At 37.1% G+C, this 21,389-nt stretch overlaps 1 long non-coding RNA gene across 1 annotated transcript; it reads left to right on the forward strand.

Annotated features, from left to right (window-relative positions):
- The first annotated feature begins 12,655 nt into the window (after positions 1 to 12,655).
- Positions 12,656 to 14,325, forward strand: LOC132110220 (uncharacterized). Its single transcript, XR_009424621.1, has 4 exons — positions 12,656 to 12,781; positions 12,882 to 13,006; positions 13,243 to 13,414; positions 13,652 to 14,325. It is a non-coding gene; the product is annotated as an uncharacterized LOC132110220 (long non-coding RNA).
- The last annotated feature ends 7,064 nt before the right edge of the window (positions 14,326 to 21,389 follow it).

The raw sequence follows: 21,389 nt of genomic DNA on the forward strand, positions 1-21,389 counted from the left end.
CCATGAAAAAAAGAACAAAATTAAATACAAATAATACTATTTTGAGTCAACAAGTTTACAACATATGCGGTGGACAAATGTGGTCTTCCGGTGCAGTCTTCGAAATGAGGCATAGCTATTAACAGTATGCCTAGTTCTGTCATGAAACAGTCTCTATATGGCACACTCTATATGGCACAGGCTGATGCAATCAGCAAATGCACATTCTTTATGTAATGTCAGAATTAAGCAATGTTACTGTAAATGTAAATTAATTTTTTTTTTTTTTGTACTTTTTGTACTTTTTGTATGTATGTGAAAAGCCCTTCTAGGGACGGACATTGCAAATTAGCCTTGGCTATAAATGTTGTAGTGTGGTACAGGTTTATTGTTCACACATGTCCCTATTAAATAAAAATTAAATAAATAAATAAAAATAAATCTGCAAACTATGACATCATCATTATATAGCACAAGCTGATTGGTCTCTGTTGCATCTGCAGCCAATGGACTTACTGCTCAACATTTGTGTTTGCTGTAAGTCTTGCAGAGACACTCCTCACACTACACACCTCCCCCAGCTCCACCTGTTTAGTAGGACTGGGAAGATAAATCAATGCATTGTGATTTGTGGATCGATTCTGAGATTTTTGCGAATGCATTGCAATTCTCTATGGAATAGATTCTGAGCTTAGTTTTTAACAGCAGATGGCACTGTAGACTACTTTTTAAACGCACACCTTAATGCTCACGAAGAAGAGCGCTTGACTGAGTAATGTAAGTGGTTAAAAGTATTTGCAGCTCTGCTTTTATGATGCTGTCACATGTATGTTATCATGTATGTTCTGGTTTTCCTTATTTGATCCTTCCTATTCCTGTCCTCATTATGTGAATTTGTCTCCAGTTGTGTTCAGTTATTAGTTTGTAATGTTTCCAGGTGTGTCTCATTAATAGAGTCAATTTCAGAATGTTTTTCATTCTGTCCATTTAAATCCTGTTTCCCAGCGTCTTCTTTGTCTGTTGTTAAATGTCTTTTAGTTATTTTATATTCCTGTTGATGATTAAATTCCATATTGGAAGAATTCTCCTGCGTCTCCTCACTCCTTGCCGAATGTAACGTGACAGAACAGCAGACCCAAAAACAAGAGTAAGCGGCGCCTTTCCTACCCGTGTTTGTTTTTGCGTTTTTTGAAAAGTGTTTTGTTTTGTTCCGGATCGGGATTACTTACCATCGCCCCATGGAGCTCCCAGACACCTCCAACCTCGATTGGAAGGAGGCAGTCATCTGGAGAGCCTCCGATCCCGATCCGGGACCAATCTGCTGATCGTTCCTGAGTCAAGTCAGCCGGCCATGGCTCTCTCCAGCCCGCTGGCCGCTCTGATGTCAAGTCTGCCAGCCGTTCCCGAGTCAGGTCAGCCGGCTGTTCCCGAGTTGAGACAGCCGGACGTGCCGAGTCTAGTCCGCCAGCCGATCATTTGCAAAAACACCGGACGTAATAATAATAATAATAATAATATTTCAAGCCAAATAAACTTTAATCTGGCAAGCCCAACAGGAATTAATATGGCAAGCCTGCCAGGTGTTCAAGAGGCTCCAGTGTCGGCTCCAGTCCCAAAACTCACTCCAGTGCCAGCTCCTTGAAAGCACTTTGCTGTGCCTGCTCCTCCAGAGCACCCTCCACATAAGCCCATCCCTGATCCCCAGTCAAGCCCAAGATGGGCTCCTTTTCCCCAGTCAAGCCCAGGAAGAGCTCCTGTTCCTAAATCAAGCCCAGGAGGGACTCCTGTCCCCGAGTATAGCCCATGGAATCGCATTGGTCCCGATCCCCAGTTCATCCCAGGAAGGGCTCCCGTTCCAAAGTATAGCCTACGGAGGCCTGCTGATCCCCATTTAAGTCCAGGGATGGCTTCTGATTCCCAGTTCTGCCCTGGAAGGGCTCCGGATCTCCAGTCAGCCCCAGAGTTCACTACAGTGTTGGCTCCAGCCCCAGAGCTCACTCCAGTGATGGCACCAGCCCCAGTGCTCGCTCCCAGTGCACCCTCAAGTGCCCACTCCTCCGGAGAACCCATCAAGATGCCTAGTTTTCCACTATACATTTTGTCTGGGAAGGCCATTTACCGAGTCTCCTGATCCACCATGGCCCCCCGAGTCTCCTGATCCCTGAAGGCTTTCCGTGTCTCCACCCTGTTCCAGGCCTGCACCAGCCTCCAGGGCACCTGCTCCCCCTCCCCAATGGCATTGTCACGGTGCAGGATGCACCGTCCAGGAGGTGGGCAGTCTGTCACATGTAAAATCGCTGAATCATTTCTTGATTCCTGATGTTTCTATTTATTGACACAGCCCTACTGTTTAGATCTGCTATAGATAATTTCATGGCATGCATGGCAATTTGTGCATCAAAAAAATGTCTTACATTGTCACAGCAGCTTTTCTTTGTGTATTTGGATTAGAAAATCTCGGTACTTGTTCTGTAGCACTAATAATCAAAATGAGTGTCAATAACAGCAGCAGCATAGCAGCAGTGCTTCTCAAATCTATCCTGCAGATCCCCCACCACTGCACATTTTGAATGTCTCTATCTTGGTCACACCCAATTCAAGTCTTGCAGTCTCTATTAATGAGATCCAAAATGTCCAGTACTGGGTTTTTTTTTTTAATGGCCAGTAAGTTATTTTGTTTAAATTTACAATTATGTTTTGTCTCTGCAGAAATGGACCAGACTCTTAAGCAAAATAGAGTGTAATAAAAAATGTCACTCTTCTATTGCAAACTGACACTGGACAAAGGAAGTCCAAGCATAATATGTTCTCAGTTTCATCCTAGCTCTTGATTTGCTTAGTAGGGGTCTTCATAAACTAAGTCAACCTTAGTTATATGCCATCTGTTCTGTGTATTCAGTCTGTCTGTACATCAGAGGCTATGACATTCATTGGGAATAATTAAATAGGAGAGAGCCACAGTGCTCCATCGCGTGTTAGATTCAGACTTTTACTATATAGCAGGTGCAAATGACTTTCCGGCAACAGATGGTCATGAAGAAAATGGTAAATTATAAAGGAATCTTGTGCATATTATTAGCTCACACTTAGTTTACACAAATATTATATTATTATTGTACACATTGTGATCATAGAGGCATAAAACCATACATTTAAAACTTCAGTTTTTAGCAAATAAATCACATGTATGGTGCAAAATATGTCTGTGTTTTGTTGTAATGTTGTCTTTATGAATAGGAAATGCTATTTTTGTTACTACAGCTTCTTGCTGTTGACAAAGCATTTCATAGGTGAAATAATTATTGCATTTTCCAGACTTCAGAACTTAATAACTTTTTATTATTATTCTTATTGATAATAATATTTGCTCGTTGCATGTCAGTCTCTCACTCTGAACAGCTCATAAAAAATGTATTTATTATTTGAATAATTTGATTGAAAAGCATAAAATGTTGTGAAGTAAGATTCATGCTTTCTGTTGTATATATTTTGCATTCCTTAGAATGCATTGATTAAACAATGTTTTTTTTTTCTTTTTTTTTTAAATAATGCATCCATAACTGGTTTTTCCTACATCACTGATGTGAAATTAAGCAGAATATTTCTTTGTTTTGTATTTTATTTAAAATTTTCAAAGAATATAAAACCCTCACATCTGTGTTCAAGCTAAATGTAGAGGAACATTGTGCCTGTATTAATGACATGATTAGCCATCATTATTGATCATGAAAAAAATGCATGAACTCATCAAGAGGGGCTAAAAGGATGAAATGTGTTTAATGGTCTGGTGAATTGGTAATATGTTGCAGGCCTTAGGGCTTGAATAATGGATAGATATATGTGTACTTAGGCAATCTTAACCATGCCCGTGGGTCCTAAAGGACTCAAAATAATAAGCCACAAAGTTAAGGGATAATTCACTCAAAAATGCAAATTATGTCATCAATTACTCACCCTTATGTCGTTCTTAACCCATAAGACCTCTGTTCATCTTTGGAACACAAATTTAGATATTTTTATGAATTGTGAGAGCTCTCTGACCCTCCCATAGACAGCGATGTAATTACCACAATCAAGGTCAAGAAACGTAGCAAGGAGATCGGTAAAATAATCCAGCTGACATCAGTGGTTCAACTGTAATTTTACGAAGCTAAAAAATTACTTTTATTATGCAAAGAAAACAAAAATAACACAGCAAGCTCAGCTTTAGTTCAGTCAGGCCACGGAGGCATAGGCTGTGACCAGCTGATGTGGTCATCTGTCAAATCGCTCCAATCAATACCACTCTCCTATTAGACACGGGACATATATACGTGGCACCACTGTTCTTTTAGGAGCTTAGATGGAATAGGGTCTAACATACATGTTGTTGGTTTAGATAATTTAACAAGTTTACACAATTCTTCCCCTCCTATAGTAGAGAATGAGTGGAACTGTTCCTCAGGGGATCTATAGTGCACTGTTTGTTGCTATACTGTAGCTGATGGCTGAATGGTTACAATTTTATCTTTAATAGTATCAATTTTGGAAGTAGTTCATAAAGTCATTACTGGTGTGATGTTGGGAAATGTCAACACTTGTTTAGGCTTCATTTTTCGTTAATTTAGCCACTGTATTAAATAAATACCTGGGGTTATGTTTGTTTCCTTCTAAAAGAAAAGTAATCGGACCTAGCAGTTTTTAATGCTTTTCTGTAGGATAGGTTACTTTTACGCCAAGCAATACGAAATACCTCTAGTTTTGATTTCCTTCAGCTGCGCTCCATTTTTCGGGCTACTCTCTTTAGGGTGCGAGTATGCTCATTATACCGTGGTGTCAGACTGTTTTCCTTAACCTTCCTTAAGCGTAAAGGAGCAACTGTATTTAAAATGCTAGAAAAGAGAGAGTCCATAGTTTGTGTTACATCATCAAGTTGTTCTGAGGTTTTGGATATTCTAAGGAATTCGGATACTTCAGGAAGATAACTTAAAAAGCAGTCTTTTGTGTTAGAAGTGATGGTTCTTCCATACTTGTAACAAGAAGTAGAATTTACAAATTTGGCTACATGAAGTTTGCACAAAACTAAATAATGATCTGAGATATCATCACTTGGCTGCATAATTTCAACAACATCAAAATAAATTCCATGTGACAGTATTAAATCTAGAGTATGATTTCGACAATGAGTAGGTCCTGAGTCGTGTTGTCTAACACCAATAGAGTTCAGAATGTCTATAAATGCTGATCCCAATGCATCTTTTTCATTATCAACATGGATATTTTTAATGAATAATGGATATTAAAATCAACTATTAAAACTTTATCTGCAGCCAGAACTAACTCGGATGTAAAATCACCAAACTCTTTAATAAAGTCTGTATGGTGCCCTGGTGGCCTGTATACAGTAGCCAGTACAAACATCATAGGGGATTTATCATTAACATTTGTTTCTCTGGATAATGTTATATGAAGTACCATTACTTCAAACGAGTTATACTTGAAGCCTGCCCTCTGAGAAATCTTAAAAAATTTGTTATAAATTGAAGCAACACCTCCCCCTTTGGCTTTTGGACGCGGCTCATGTTTATAACCGTAATCTTGGGGGGTGGACTCATTTAAAATAATGTAATCATCAGGTTTTAGCCAGTTTTCTGTCAAACTGAGCACATCTATATTATGATCAGTGATCATATTATTTACAAAAAGTGTTTTCGTAGAAAGGATCTGATATTCAATAAGCCAAAATTTATCATTTGTTTATCCATATTGCATCTGTTTTTTATTTGTTGAACCTCAATTAAATTATTACTAAAAATGGTTTAGACGTTTTTTGTATTTTCTAGTTCGGGAAACAGACACAGTCTCTATAGTGTGATATCAGGTGAAAGAGTCTCTATGTGCTGAAAATTAACTGATCTCTGTGACGTGAGGCAGCTAGCAGACGGTCAGTTTAGCAAGTCTGTCTGCTTCCTGACCTGGGTCCCAGTTAGTCAGGTATAAACTCTAAGACAACGTGCCATATTTCTAGAGAGAAGAGCGGCGCCACCCCAGGTGGGATGAAGACTCCTTTCAACAGGTCAGGTCTGCCCCAAAAGCTCATCCAATTGTCTATGAAACCTATGTTATTCTGCAGGCACCACTTAGACATCCAGCCATTGAGTGATGACAATCTGCTATGCATCTCGTCACCACGGTAAGCAGGGAGGGGACCTGTACGGATCCAGTACGTATCCAGACCAGATGGTGGATCAGCACCTAGAAAGGACCTCTATTGCCCTGAAAGACAGCGGAGACCAGCACAACTAGAGCCCCAGATACAGATCCCCTGTAAAGACCTTGTCTCAGAGGACCACCAGGACAAGACCACAGGAAACAGATGATTCTTCTGCACAATCTGACTTTGCTGCAGCCTGGAATTGAACTACTGGTTTCGTTTGGTCAGAGGAGAACTGGCCCCCCAACTTAGCCTGGTTTCTCCCAAGGTTTTTTTCTCCATTCTGTCACCGATGGAGTTTCGGTTCCTTGCCACTGTCGCCTCTGGTTTGCTTAGTTGGGGTCACTTCATCTACACCGATATCGTTGACTTGATTGCAAATAAATGCACAGACACTATTTAACTGAACAGAGATGACATCACTGAATTCAATGATGAACTGCCTTTAACTATCATTTTGCATTATTGACACACTGTTTTCCTAATGAATGTTGTTCAGTTGCTTTGACGCAATGTATTTTGTTTAAAGCGCTATATAAATAAAGGTGACTTGACTTGACTTGACCAGAGCATATTACATTGCCTGACATCGTGATTGCAAGCTCACACACCTCTTTAATGTTATTTTTAGTGATCTCCGACTGGCGAAGTCGAACATCATTAGCGTCGTCATGAATAAAAATCTTACTGTATTTACGTTTAGTATTAGCCAGCACTTTTAAGTTAGCCAAGATGTCAGGCGCTCTGGCTCCCGGTAAACTTTCATCAGGTTTCTCAGTGGGTGCATCACTGATTGGGGAGAACCTGTTTAATGTTTTGATCGGAACAGAAGAGCGGTGTTTTGACCCACGACTATGCTGCCTCACTGTCACCCAATTGCCCTGCTGCAGGGGCTCTGTTGCCGGAACCGAACAATGTACAGGAATCCCTGAGCTAGATGCATCCAAAGCCGTATCTAGAGCCATAACATTCTTACTGTCCTCAATTAAAGTTTGAATGCGTGTCTCTAATTCTGAAATCTTCTCTGTCAGCCTAAATATTTCCCTGTATTTATCACATATGAATCCCTCATTGCCGACAGAGATAGATAAACTGTACATGTGGCAAGAGGTGCAAATAACAATAGCAGGAGAAGCCATTACTCACCGTGCTTGATGAAATATTCTTACCACAGTTGTTAGATGAACTTGTGACAAACTGGAGCGAGAGAGAGAGGAGAGGAGAAAAGAAAACAGCAATAGGTACGAATGAAAATGCTAATGACAAGCTAACGAGTCCTAACGCAATACAGGTGCACTGCACTCACGGGATTTAAAATAAAAGTGAACGATTAAAATTAATCTGATAAGATTGATCGATAATATCAGAAATATGGTGGGAATTAAGTTATATTTTATCACTTTAAACAACAGAGAGTGATAGTAAGATAAAGATTCTAGAGAAAATGAAAAAGTATTTCACAAGGTGAAATCCTATTTTCAAAGGGTAGAGATTATTGCTTTTTAAGAGTACCATAAAGACTGGTGGTTTAGGTCACGACTCGGATTTATATAAAATTATAGTTCAAAGACATTGTTGAACATCGACACAAATATTGTTCAATTACTCTGCATATGTACTGTACCTATGTAGATGGTCCGGATATTGGCAAAATATGTTACTAATTTATAGTAATACATTATTAAAAACGTAAAGTTTTTTTTTTTCCTTGTACACATTCTTCAGGCCTGAAAATAATTGAGTTAAGACAATTATATAGTAATTAAATTGAAACTGGGGAAAGAAAACATGGTGATTGCAGATTTCGGTAAATAATAAAACATAAAAACACTGGAGACTGAACCACCTGCTTCTTCGGTTAAACTCAAGGGTGAAAAGATTGGTTTCATCTACCTAAAAAAAAACAAATATAAATTCTGAATGAAGTGTAATTGCTCATTAAATGTCTGGAAATATACCTACATGCCACTTTTGTGTTCTTCTGTTACACCTCTGTACAAATTAAATTTGTTGATACTGTTTTCATTTGATTGATAACTTATTCTCCTCAGTTTGTTCTTATTCTATTGTTTTAATTAGACATTTTTCAAAAGCTTATAAATATATATTTTCAAATTTAACATAAAAGGTGACAATTTTAATAAAGCAAATTTAAAAAATGCCATTACAAAAAATTAAAAATTAAAAATTCCCCTGTAAATCACTTTGAGTCAACTATCACCTCATAATGGGAAGGCTAATTTATGATCAGATTTTTTGATTAAACATTAGAAAAAAGTTATTAAGCTATATCTTAGAAAGATGAGACATTCCTTCTTCATTCAGAAGGCATAATTATGAAAGGAACTCAAATTAATGAAACATTAAGTGACATTGGTTTAAACAGTTCTTAATGTCAGTTTAAAGTAGATCATGGTGTATTTTGAATAAAATAAAATAAAACTAAAATAAATTTAACTGAAACTGGAATATATGAAATATGCTGATTCTGAAAGGCATTCATAAATAGTTTTAATACAGTTGTTAATGTCAGTTTGCCATTGGAGAGTTTCCACTGAACACAAACATCATATGCTTTTCTGTGTCAGCTGCGTCATGCATGTTGAATAAAGTCATTATTTTTATTTACTCATATTATACGTGGACTTGGCAACTCTGCTTATGAAGTCATGAGCTCTTCTGTATTCTTACGCCCACCCCAAATGCTCTCATTGGTTGAGTTGACTGATGACACCCATCCACCCACTTACCCATGATTTTAATCTTATGAATGGGCATATCAAATTTTTTATCTTGATTTATGCCAGTAAATTTGTTCAGTAGCATCTTAATGTCACATTTGCATATACCCTGCAACTTTTCTCTTTCATCGGCCAATGGCCGTGAAGTACCAGGGCAGTTTAATTGCTGGAAAATGGCTTCACAGCAGGCTCCATCCCTGCTGCTTTAGCTTCTGTTCATGCACTGCATGGGTCAGCATACATAAGGATGGCGTTGATAAATCTTCCCTCATTGCCCAGCACTGGGGTGGGTGAACACGTCTAGGCAAGAGGCCAAAGTGTGCCATTCATACCGCTGACAGACAACAACACCCTCCATGCCAGCATCATGCCTGAGCGCTAATTGAAAAATATATACTGTAGATTTATGCTAGACATAAAAGTTGGGATGGCAAAAGAAACATGATTGGGTCTGGTAGGTTGACAGTAAGTATTTCAAGTACTTTAAAGTTTAAGATTTAAGTTTTGTTATTTAAATGTATCTTTTAATGTGAAAAAAAAAATGTGGCCCTAATGTCAACAAAATTTTAAACATAATCACCCGTTTTGACAGATGTTTGTGCTGTCTCAACTGAAAATATCTTGCTTTGACAGATTTTTTAAAAATATGTTGGTGTCATTGTTCTGTGTCAAGATGCACAGCTTAATGTTCTCTTATAAGGCATTTTTTGCATTTTAAGTTGCTTAAATATCTTAATTTAACTAAGGCCTAGTCTTGACTTAAGCTGAGCCCAGTTTGTGAAACCAGGCCAATTATTGTTTTCATAAGGGTTATTTAATACTCCCTCTGTCTTTAATACTTGATTACTGTATTATTTTGAAAGAATTTGTACTTAATTGCAGTTTAAACTGACTACTTGTACATTTACTTGATTGCATTTCCAATTGTAAAACAGTACTTTTATTCTTTACGATTTTATTTCAACTTGAAAAACTTATTATGGAAGCGTATGGGTAGCAATATTCAATTTGGGATGTAATATGCAAAATGACAATGCAATATGTAAAATGACAATGCATTTCTGTATTTACATTTTCCAATACATTTGTGCAACGTTTGGTGCAAAATGAAAATTAAATTACATCATTTTCATTTGCCATTTCATACACCAGTTTTAATATGTAAAATAAAAACTAATTTTAACGCTTTATAAGTTGCAAAATTAAAATGAAAATGTATTACAGAAAGGATTAGATATGTATAACATGTTCAAGCAAAAACTGTGGCAAAATTATCATTTAAATGCTATTCTTCTTAAATGCATTAACACTCACAGTCAAGACACTTGACTGTGAGTGAAATGGCAAATGAAAATTATGTAATTTAATTTTCATTTTCATTTTGCACCAAACGTTGCACAAATGTATTGGAAAATGTAAATGTAAATACAGAAATGCATTGCCATTTTACATATTGCATTGTCATTTTGCATATTACATTCCAAATTGAATATTGCTACCCATATGCTTCCATACGAAAGATCCTGACGTCAGGGAAAAATGGATGCAGTTTATTTTTTGCGGACGTCCCAGTCACGGCAGTGCTAATTTAAGTGTTTGTTCTATACATTTTAAAGATGACTGTTTTGAGAACAAATACCAATATGATGCTGGCTTTGCCAAAAAACTGTTGCTCAAAGACAAGGCCGTGCCGACTATTCTGTGCTCAACAACGACGACGCAAACTGTAAGTAATGAATTTAAAACTTTAAACTACTTTTTAAAACGCACTTTCATTCATTATGAATAATCACAGTGTTTTTACTTAGTTTACTTGCATATTGTTTTCAGAGACCGCCATGTTCAGGCCCCATATCAAAAGATGTTGGCTGTCAAACTGACCAACCCATTAATACATCTGTGGGCACACAATTGTCGTTTCGAACCATGAGACCCAAGTGTCGTAGCAAAGGTATTATTTATATAATCCTAACCTGTGTCATCGTAATTATATTTATAAGAAGCTTAAAAGCTTAATTGAATAAAAGGAAGTATTTATAGTCCATATTTTTATAATACTGCAATTACAATTGATAGAATAAAACTTTACATTGTATTTTCTAACATTATAGAAACACAAACAGAGCAGTCCTCAATTCTTTCAAGTGGTGATGTCGCCATACTCTGGACTACTTCACATCCTTTTACTTCAACACCTTTAAAAGATGAAAAGCCTTCCAAAAGGCGTCGCTTTGAATTGGAGGAGGAAGAAAGTGAAGAAGTCTTTTTTGAAGAAGTCTGTGACACTCAGGACATAACATATGACCCTGCTCAGTCTGTCACCAGTGTGACTGAACCATCAAAGCATTCGTAAGTTTTTGTCTTTATCATGTTAAGTTTAGCATACATTTATGTGAACTGTATGTTTTACTGACTCGTAAAACTGATAACGTTGAAAAAAAAAATACACTACATTAATTTTTTGTTATTAATTTTCTCTTGTGATAGCATGTACACATCCAAAGCCTCTCATGAAGACACCAAATATATTGTGTTTGAAAACTGTCTTCTTGAACTGTTTGAGACCTGTCCAGTATGTTCAAGAGCCTGCAATATTCAGCCTCGTAGCAATGGGACTTTTTTGGCCATTGATCAACGTTGACCGCATTGTGAGTACTTCAGACAGTGGAAGAGCCAACCCTGTACTTGTGACGATCGCGACCCAAGTAAGACACAGGAGAGGGAGAGATCCAATTACAGGTATGATTTTAATGGGATAATCCAAAACGAAGTCAAACAAGCCAGGGTCAAATCCAGAGAACAATCCAAAATAGAACAAACAGGAAAGGGACAGGAAGGGAACAGGAAGACGAGGAATCTTGGAGGACGAGAAGACTGGGATCACGAAGGGTAAGGACTCCATACAGACAACGTGAAAAGACTGGTAAATATAGGGAGGCTAATGACAATTAAGTGAAGGCACCTGGTGCAATTAGCAGGAGTGCAATTACTGTGATGAAAGGACAAGACTAGTGGAATTTTAGTGCCTACGGTAAGTGCCTAATGCTGTGTTCACACCAAACGCGAATAGAGAGTCTGCCGTGAAGGATTTCAATGTTAAGTCAATGCAAAGGCACGTTTACGCGCATCTGGAGGTCTCGAATGAGGTGTTTAGCGCGGCGCGGAAGACGCAAATTCGCCTCATTGACGCGAATTGAGCGTCTGGCACGAATTGTACTTTTGTGCATTTATGTGTTTGACGCGAATTCGCGTCTGCCGCCCGAGTTGAAAAATTTTAACTTTGCCGTCAATTTGCGCCGCGTTAACCAATCAGGAGCCTGCTCAGGAGTCACTCATTCAACATGGAGGAACGACTGATGTTGTCAGTGAGCAGTCAACTGGAGCTTTTTGACACAAGTATCACATACAAGTTCATATTTGAGGAATAAAAAGGACCTCGCTTGAAAGAGTGTAGTAAATACACATTTCACTTTTGAGTCACGTACACGTTTATCGACCCGCGGCCTTCCCGCTGTTTTTTTACAACTATTTTCCCCTTAATATAGCCTACAGCTACTTTTCACTAACAAGATAATGTGTTTATTCAGAGGACGTGTGCAGGAAAAAGTGGAAAAGACCAGAGTGCTCGATCAACATCAGCCATCTTGCAAACAGACAACCTCTAGTACTTGCCCCTCCCACAAGAAGCGGATTTCACCTCAGATGCGCGTCAATTTTGCTTCAAACTTTTGCTTTCTACGAATGGAATGGCTGGAGGAATGTGGTGTAAGGCTAGACTGTATTGTGACAGACCGACATCCCCAGATTCAAAAGTTTCTGAAAGAACGAAATGTCACACAGTACTATGATGTCTGGCATTTGGAGAAAGGTACGTTTTAGCTTGAAAAAAAAACATTTTATGTTAATAAATGGACAGTTTTTTTTTCATTACCTAAACAATATTTATTTTTGGTATTACAATTGATTAGGGTTGTCAAAGAAGTTAGAGCAAATTGCCAGAGACAAGGACTGTTCAATAGTGAAAAAGTGGCAGCACAACATAAGAAACCATCTCTACTGGACTGCAGCATCCTCTACATCAGGACCAGAGAAGGTAGCCAAGTGGAAGTCCCTCATCAATCACATTCAGGATGTTCACATCCATGATGATCCATTATACCCACAATGTGAACATTCACATCGAGTGTCTAAGGGCAGCAGTAAACACTTCAAACCTGGGGAGTGCATAGTATTTCATATTATTACCATTACCAATCAAAGTGGCTGTCCCACAGTGCTAATACTGTTTCCATTATCCTTCACACAAATTAATACATACTACTATTCCAGGTTCAAAACCACTTTACAGAGTCGAAAAGGTGCTGACTAACAACAGAGTCCTCAAAGATGTAGCAAAGCTCAGCCCTCACTTCCAGAACTCATCCTTGGAGGCCTTTCACAGTGTTATTTTACGCTTTGCCCCCAAAAGTGTGGTATTTCCTTTTATTGAAATGCTGTGCAGGTATGCAAAGCAAAGTTGTATAGAAGCATCTTATCGACAATTAATAAACCATAAAGTCCGATTATTTCATAATTGTATGTAATACAGGAAGCATAAGCTATAAAGTAATTTGAAAAGAAGTTATAACATTTTGAATGCTTTGTCATTTCTTATTATTTTAAATTTATCTTAAAAAAATAATAACACTATGTTACTCCTACTTTTTAGTAGCTACATGTTTTTTTTCTGCTGTTTTAGGTTGTATTTGGCTGGCATGCATTTCAATGAAAATTCAAACCGTCCAAAGGCTACTACATCATCTGGAAAGCCAATGTACAGACTTTTGTTCCCCAAGGCTAAAAAAGGATTGTACACCATAAAACCAGTGACATCCAACCCAACGTACTGTAAGTTTGAATAGATGTTTTAATTAGTAATTTACAAAAAAATAAACTAAATGCAATACACAAAAGTGCATAGAACTTAAATTACAGTATTTAAAAACAAAATTCCATGCTACGTCTACAATCTGATGACACTGCTTTTTGAAAAGTTTCTGCTAGATCCTTTTCCCTACATGGAGGAACTGCATAAAATTACAGTGCCTGACAATCTATGCACACAGTATGACAGACCTTCATTGGAGGAGGCCATTGCTGAGCACGTGTCAAGGTTTAGTTAAGGGGCAGTTTGAATCCGACATAGCTGCCTTCCGCATCTGGGAATTTTTGCCGTATACACAGGACAACACATGATGGTATTACAACCCTACAACTTTCTGCCTAGATAGCCCCAGCACCAACTGACAAAGCTTCTGTAAGCCAAATGCCTGTAGCGCCTGATGGAAACAGAGAAAAGACATTTCAGATTATACATTCAAAAGGTGTTTTGTAAAGTGTTGTGTGTGTGTGTGTGTGTGTGTGTGTGTGTATATATGTCAAAACGATTGTTATTTGAATATATATTTTGTTACAATAAATATTTATCCATATTAACATAAAACTATTGTGTATGTCAGTTTTCTTACTGGTGTAACCCTCTGAGTCTCAAAGGACCCCAGTCTGCCCTGTAAATGTTATGTGCATTCTGTAACGAATACAAATTTAGGCAAACAGGTTCAAGTCCCGGATAAAATTACTATTGAAATGGGACTATTGTTGCTTCTATGCACTTTTTTTAGGGGATATGATTCATAATGACTGTATGAGTGCAGTATGCCATTTCTCACTGTACAGTATTTACAGGCAGTGTGTGAATATTTGTGTTGATGTCTGGCAGTAGAGCCAGCCGAACAGATCGTGAGTAGCGGGAGAGAGCGAGCTGCCGGATGACTGAGTTGGCAATAGACCAATGATGTCTCTTTATACTTACAAAATTCCTCATCAATCCTGGATCTTTCACAACTCTGACAGGCAACAGTGGTCATTCTAACTTTTAAGAGACTTGAAAGTACTTTTTTTTCCTAACATTCTATACGTTATTGGTAATGCTTTCTAAGGAAAGTTAACTGTTGCATATATTTTTTGGAGGAACCCATAAGTATTAAATTTCAATGTGTACTGCATACCACAAGATTTGTGCTAAAGACATGCATGATTCCTCAAATCGTGCAGCTTTGTTGAGGAAGGCTGTGCTATTGTTAAATGTTCAGAATTACAGTTAACAATAAAGCAAGTGCCACTTACATTTTCTCAAAACAAACTAATTAAACTAGGGCTAATTGAGCACATATTAATCCCTTATTCTACATTAACTTATTCTACATCCCTAATCCTACCCTATACCTTAACATAACTACCTTACTAACTATTAATTGCTGCAAATTAAGAATTTATTGAGAGAAAAGTCATAGTTATTAGTTAACAAGTGTTACCTATTCTAAAGAATTACCGAAATTTAATTTAACAAATATATGACTATGATTTGTTTAAGACCCTCTTCTCGACAGTTTCATTGCAATGTGGAAATTATGTAAGTATTGTAAAATATTTGAAAGCAGAATTTCATGGCAGCACATCCCACACATTTATGGATAAATCACTTATCTTGAGGCTAACTCTTTTTCTTTCGGTTTTGGGGTAAAATGTATCCTGGGCATGTTTCCATTGTCCTTGTGTAAACACAAACACACATTCATTCCCACATTCACCACATAATAGAGATGACCTTATGATGATCTTGCAACCCCGAGACGCATGCAGATAAATTATTTTGCCCTCCAGCTGGTCAATACAGTTAATCCAGCATGAAATTATATTTTGTTCAAGGTATAAAAAAAGAAAGCTTGTCATCACTTTTAAACATTCGTGGCATCAAATTGTGAAGCTTTAAAGATAAATACTTGCTCGGAGCAGGCTAGGATTTACTGTATTTCATAGCTGTCAAACGGAATTGTATGCCCTCACATCAGGGGACATATTAATGCAAACTCTCAAATGCTATCTAGAATGTGAGCACAGTTTTCTTTAAATCTGTTATTTCATTGGGGCGATGTCATCATTTCTCATGTAAACGAAGGTCTCGATTTGGGATTGTGTGGTAATGAAAAGTTATTATGGCTGAAATTAAATGCGCTGTAATCATGTTGTAGCTTGCTTGTACTAAGAGATAGTTAACAGTTGGCAGAGTACTTTAAGATTCATTAGGCAATTATATTCACCATTTTGTTTGTGGGTTACAGCATTTGAGCAAAAGAAAGGGTATTTGATAGCCCAAAAGCTCAAATAAAAACTATGCAAGCTGCCTCCTGCATCAGGAAGTAAGTTGAAGTGGGAGTTTGGCAGGTATCTTTCCATTTACATCCAACATTTCCAGATTGCCAAAAACCAAATGTTTTCCATTTAACATATCTTCATCAGTTTCGCTCACCTTGTATTTCTCCAAACTTTTAATCTTTCCACCCATTTTTCTCCCTCAGGGTGTAAGAGAAGAAGCTCAAGGCACTGTACAAACTCATCAGCATTTAGATTGAGGTTATATTCCACTCAGGTTACATACAAATCAACTTCCTCTGCATGTAAAAAGAACTTGAGGTAGGCAGTCATTGTTCTTGCCTCTCTGAGAGTCACTGCAGCTTTCAATGGTAGGACTGTAAATACATTATGAATTATTGTTCAATTCAGTAATTTTATATTATTCAAAAGATCAAATTAATCATTAATTAAATAAATAATCAAAATTTGTAGAGAAAACAAACATGAACTTATATTGGGATACCAATAAAATTCAACAAAAAAGTGGCTTTGGAAGTCTACCACTATCACTTTCGGCTACTATTTTTCTATCTTTGTACAAGATTCCATAGAAATCTATTTGTCAATCTGTTAGATTATAGCTATAATAGGATACAGTATTGAACGGTATATACAATGTTTTTTAATTGATGGTCTATGTATTTTACAAACAAAAGTGGCTTTTTCTGATCTGTCGCAACTTGATTTTATATGCCACGAGTGCTGTGGTTTTAAGATGCATATCAAGATAAAACACTACTTTTATCTGTTCGTTTAAGGAGACCATGGGTTCTGTTCTATGTTGTACTTTGCCCAGTGGTTTTTGTGTCCTGTACCAAAAGCTTTGAGCTAGTATTATTTGCCAAGATTTTTTTTTTCTTTTAATTAAATGAGCCGTTATTTGCTGCCATACCTTAAGTCTTCTATATGTAAATGACCTCTTCATGTGGAAATTGGTGTACAGCCCCTTGCTACACTTTTAATCACAACATGCACTGTATTTTTAAGTAAAAGGAACGTTAATATCAAAATATTTATCAAAAAAAAAAAAAAAAAAAAAAAAAATAATAATAATAATAATAATAATAATAATACAAAATAGGGTAGTACAAGGAAACAGAAGGCAAAAGGCAAAAGGCAAAAAATAAATAAATAAATAAAATAAATAAAAACCTGTACAGTGGAATGCAAAATTGCAAAATGTAAACAACAACAAAAAAGCTGGTCTCTAGATATGTATCTACTTGTCTAAAAGGAACAATAGAACATTTTCTACAATATGTTCACTTTGAGTCACTCACACTATTGTTTGATGAAGTTAATTAAACAGAGATTTTTCCAAAGTTCCAAATACATGTTTGGAGATATTGGGCATTACAAATGCATGACAAGCAAATCTCGACATCACAGCATAAAAACAGCTACAAAAGCATAACATAACATAAACGGTGGAAGATGGGAACAGGACTTGTCCAACAGTGATGAAAGAATTGTGGTTTTCATTCCAGCAGACTATCAAACCTACCCATATGTGAAACTAAAATCACATTGCACCCGCTTGTCTGAAACATTGCAAGTCTTTCAGCTGGTGGATCATGTGAGATATGTGCCACTTCACATTATGAAAACAATGTAATCCACATGCTTTCAATGCTGCAATGACACTACAAAAGAGCTTATATAAAGTTAAATTTCATTATATCTACATAATTAGGGTTTAGGCCTTAATTCCCACTGGCTGTAAATGAAATATATAACTGAAATATGTGTGTGTGAATAAAACCTTTCATTGGAGAATAATAATTTAATATGGGGGAAATATCATTATGTAAAAAATGTTTTTCTTTAATACAGATTACACACAATTAATGGTACCATTTTATTCAATACTTTTTGAAACGTCCATTTGCCAAAATAGGAGTTTTCAGATCAGATACCATTGCTTCATGCAGAATCACTCCAGACTCTTCAGATTTCCAGCTCCATGATGGTGCTTCTCCTCTTCAGTTCACCCCACTCATTTTCTATAAGGTGCAAGTCAGGGAACTGAAATGGCCATAGCAGAAGCTTGGTCTTATGCTCAGTTACCCATTATTGTGTTGTTTTTAAGGTTTGTTTTTAGATCCAAACATGGCCCATAATAAGATTTCTAACAGAGTCAGTCACTTTTAGATTTTTTGTATCTGTTGTTACTTGATAGAATCAATGATGCCATGTATCTAAACAAGATGTCCAGGACCTCCAGCAGAAATATAGGCTTAGAACATTAAAAATACAGAAGTATATTTCATTGTACACACAGGGTACTTTTTATCCCAGTGTTCACCAAACCCAGATTGAGGGTTTAGTGCTAATAGGTTGTTATATATATATATATATTTTTTTTTTTTTTTTAGTTACATCTGAAACATAGAAGCCAATTCCTTTTGAAGTTCCAGTTGTGTCTGACAATTTGGGTGAAAGCATTTTCTTTTCTTGTATTTTTTTATTTTTATTATATATATATATATATATATATATATATATATATATATATATATATATATAGATAGATAGATAGATAGATAGATAGATAGATATTATTATAAATTTTTTTTAAGTTTTTTTTTTTTTGAAGATATTCTGACACTGAAACACAACCTTTCCTGCAGTTCTCCAGCTGTGATCATTGAAGAGTCTTTGGCCACTCAAACTCTCCTCCTCACCACGCATTAGGACAATACAAGGTACCAGTAATTGTGCCAAACGTGTATTTTAAAAGAAAAAAAAGAGAGAGAGATAGGAAAAATAAATAAATTATTTCATAATAATTGAAATATTATAATACACACATTTTTAAGATGGCGCCGGTGTCTGTGGCGTCCCGTCGGTCTCATTGTGTAATCTTCATTTTGTTTGTTTTAAAGCTTTTAAGCCTACAACCTAGAGCAAATGAACTATTATCTCAAGAGCGACATGGTTCATATCACTCACCTCCTCCGTTTCTGACGTCAATACCTTTGCTGTTGGCCAAGTTCCCTACCAGCGAGGAAACGTTGGAAAAGGTGCGGAAGACTGGGCCTTGTCATTAAGCTGAAGCACTTCCTGGCTCAACAACATGAGTGACTGCCTTTTCAGGCTCTCCATGGGAAGGGTTTGACTGGCGATTTCTTCATTCGCTGGTGCTCCCTGGATCCAGTGGGACATTTAAATACTTCACAGACTCTTGGCTCGGGTTTCTCTGCTTCCTGTCTACGGCTCACCCCGAGTCCACCTTGGAGGAGTGTGCTTGCACCATCTTGTACTCAGGTTAATCCCCCACAATGTTTGACTGTATATAGACGCCACACCCTCCATAGCCTTCTATGGAAGATGCTCGTTCACCTCCAAATGGCCTACAGAGGCCTACAGCTCACAGTCAGGCTCCTTCTCTTCAGCACTCTTCAAAATATACCCCATAGTCATAGCTGCCATCCTTTGGGGGCATGAATGGTCCAGGAAATCAGTTCTCATCAACTCAGACAACACAGCCATAGTAAAAATTACCAACAAAGGCAGATCACGTTCAACAGCTATCATGCCATACATGTGCAAACTTACGCTAGTTTCCGGTCAACACTAGTTCCTTCTCACATACTGGGACATCTTAATGCCATAGCTGACTCACTGTCTCGTTCCTCTTTTCAAAAACTCAGGCTCTTGGCTCCAGAATCGGACATTCATACAACTCCAGTCCCACCGTTTTCAACAACCATGTTCAATTAACCATGCTGGTCAGAAGCAGGGCTGTGAACCGGTTCAGGGAACGAAAACGAAAACCGAAAACAAATGAAAGTTTAAATTTAATAGTTCCGAACAGAATTAATAACGTTATTTTATCGTTCCATTTAATATTTGCAATCTGCTGTCAATGAATCATGAATTCCAGTATTATGGCATATGCAAATGTGAAGCTGAAGCCAGCAAGTGAAATGTCCGCTAAGCTGTGAACTCATCATAGGCAAGTCGCAATGACAATGCACCACCCTTAGATTTTATCTGAGGATAGTGTGAGATGAATTCAACAGATCACACACCTGCAGCACTTCTGTGAATGGAGAAAACTGAAAAACTAACCCCTATAGGCTTACATAAAAAGGAATATAGGCATATATATTTCACTTAAACCATATTGACAGATTAACAAAACTAAAAAAAAGTGTGCTAAATTACGGTTCATTGTGACACGTTCCAAAGTTTTCGGAAAGGAAAACGAAACTGCAGAGAGAAGTTTTCTTTATTTTGCAAAAAGCTTTACACATCATTTTGCTTTATTAAAGCCTGTTAATTATCAAAATAAAATAGAGTTAAAGAAATAAATAAAAAGTTAGACTGCTTCATTGTACAACATGTAGATAAAAGTACAAACACTATATAATAAATAATATGATAGCATCCAGATGCGTCGGGAACCTGGAAACATTTGGATTCGTGCCGGATGAGAGATGCAGGCATCAGCTTCAGCTTAAATTAATTTGGTTTTGGATTGAGGTTTTTATAGCCTAAACTTGTTTTGTTTTCGAGAGAAACTAATAGCTGTTTTTATAATGTTTGTAAACGTTTTGCTTTAGACTATAGGCATTTTAGCCTTCATTATTTCGTAAAGTAATAGGGCTAATAAAATGCAATACCGCAACTTTAGTTTATTTTACGACGAGCTAGCACAAGGTAAGAACTGTAAAGCCTGCATGTAGAAACGAAGCACGTTACATTATTATTAGGCAAATTATAGACACATAATATTGTTTTTAAAAAATAACGTTATTGACCGGTATTTTTCCCACCCGAACCGGTTTCGGAACGGTAATAATTCAGAGGAACGGAGGAACAGAAACGTTAACATATCGATTCTGCTCGGAGTGAACCGATTTCATTTTCTTTTCGTTTTCAAGCCCTGGTCAGAAGTCTTTTCAATGCGTCCTAAGAAGCCATCCTCACCGAGACACCGAGCATGCTTTCAGCATACTTAACCGAATGAAATTGCTTCAAAGCTTACCACATATACTATCATCTTTCTTTTTAATCAGCAGACGTTCCATCCATCTGCAACTTCATCACTCATGCCCATTCCCTCCAAAATTTTTTACCTGCTCCATCCAAACCTACTTATCAGGAATCAACTTCTTCTACAAACTAAAAACCAGCGACAACTGTTAGTCCATCTTCCATTCTCATACTTCCATGCTCATCAAAGATCAGGGAAAAAAGAACCTACTCCTATCAATAATCGGCTTCTGCTTACTACC

This window comes from Carassius carassius, chromosome 29 (genome assembly GCF_963082965.1).
Source record: "Carassius carassius chromosome 29, fCarCar2.1, whole genome shotgun sequence".
Classification (NCBI taxonomy): domain Eukaryota; kingdom Metazoa; phylum Chordata; class Actinopteri; order Cypriniformes; family Cyprinidae; genus Carassius; species Carassius carassius.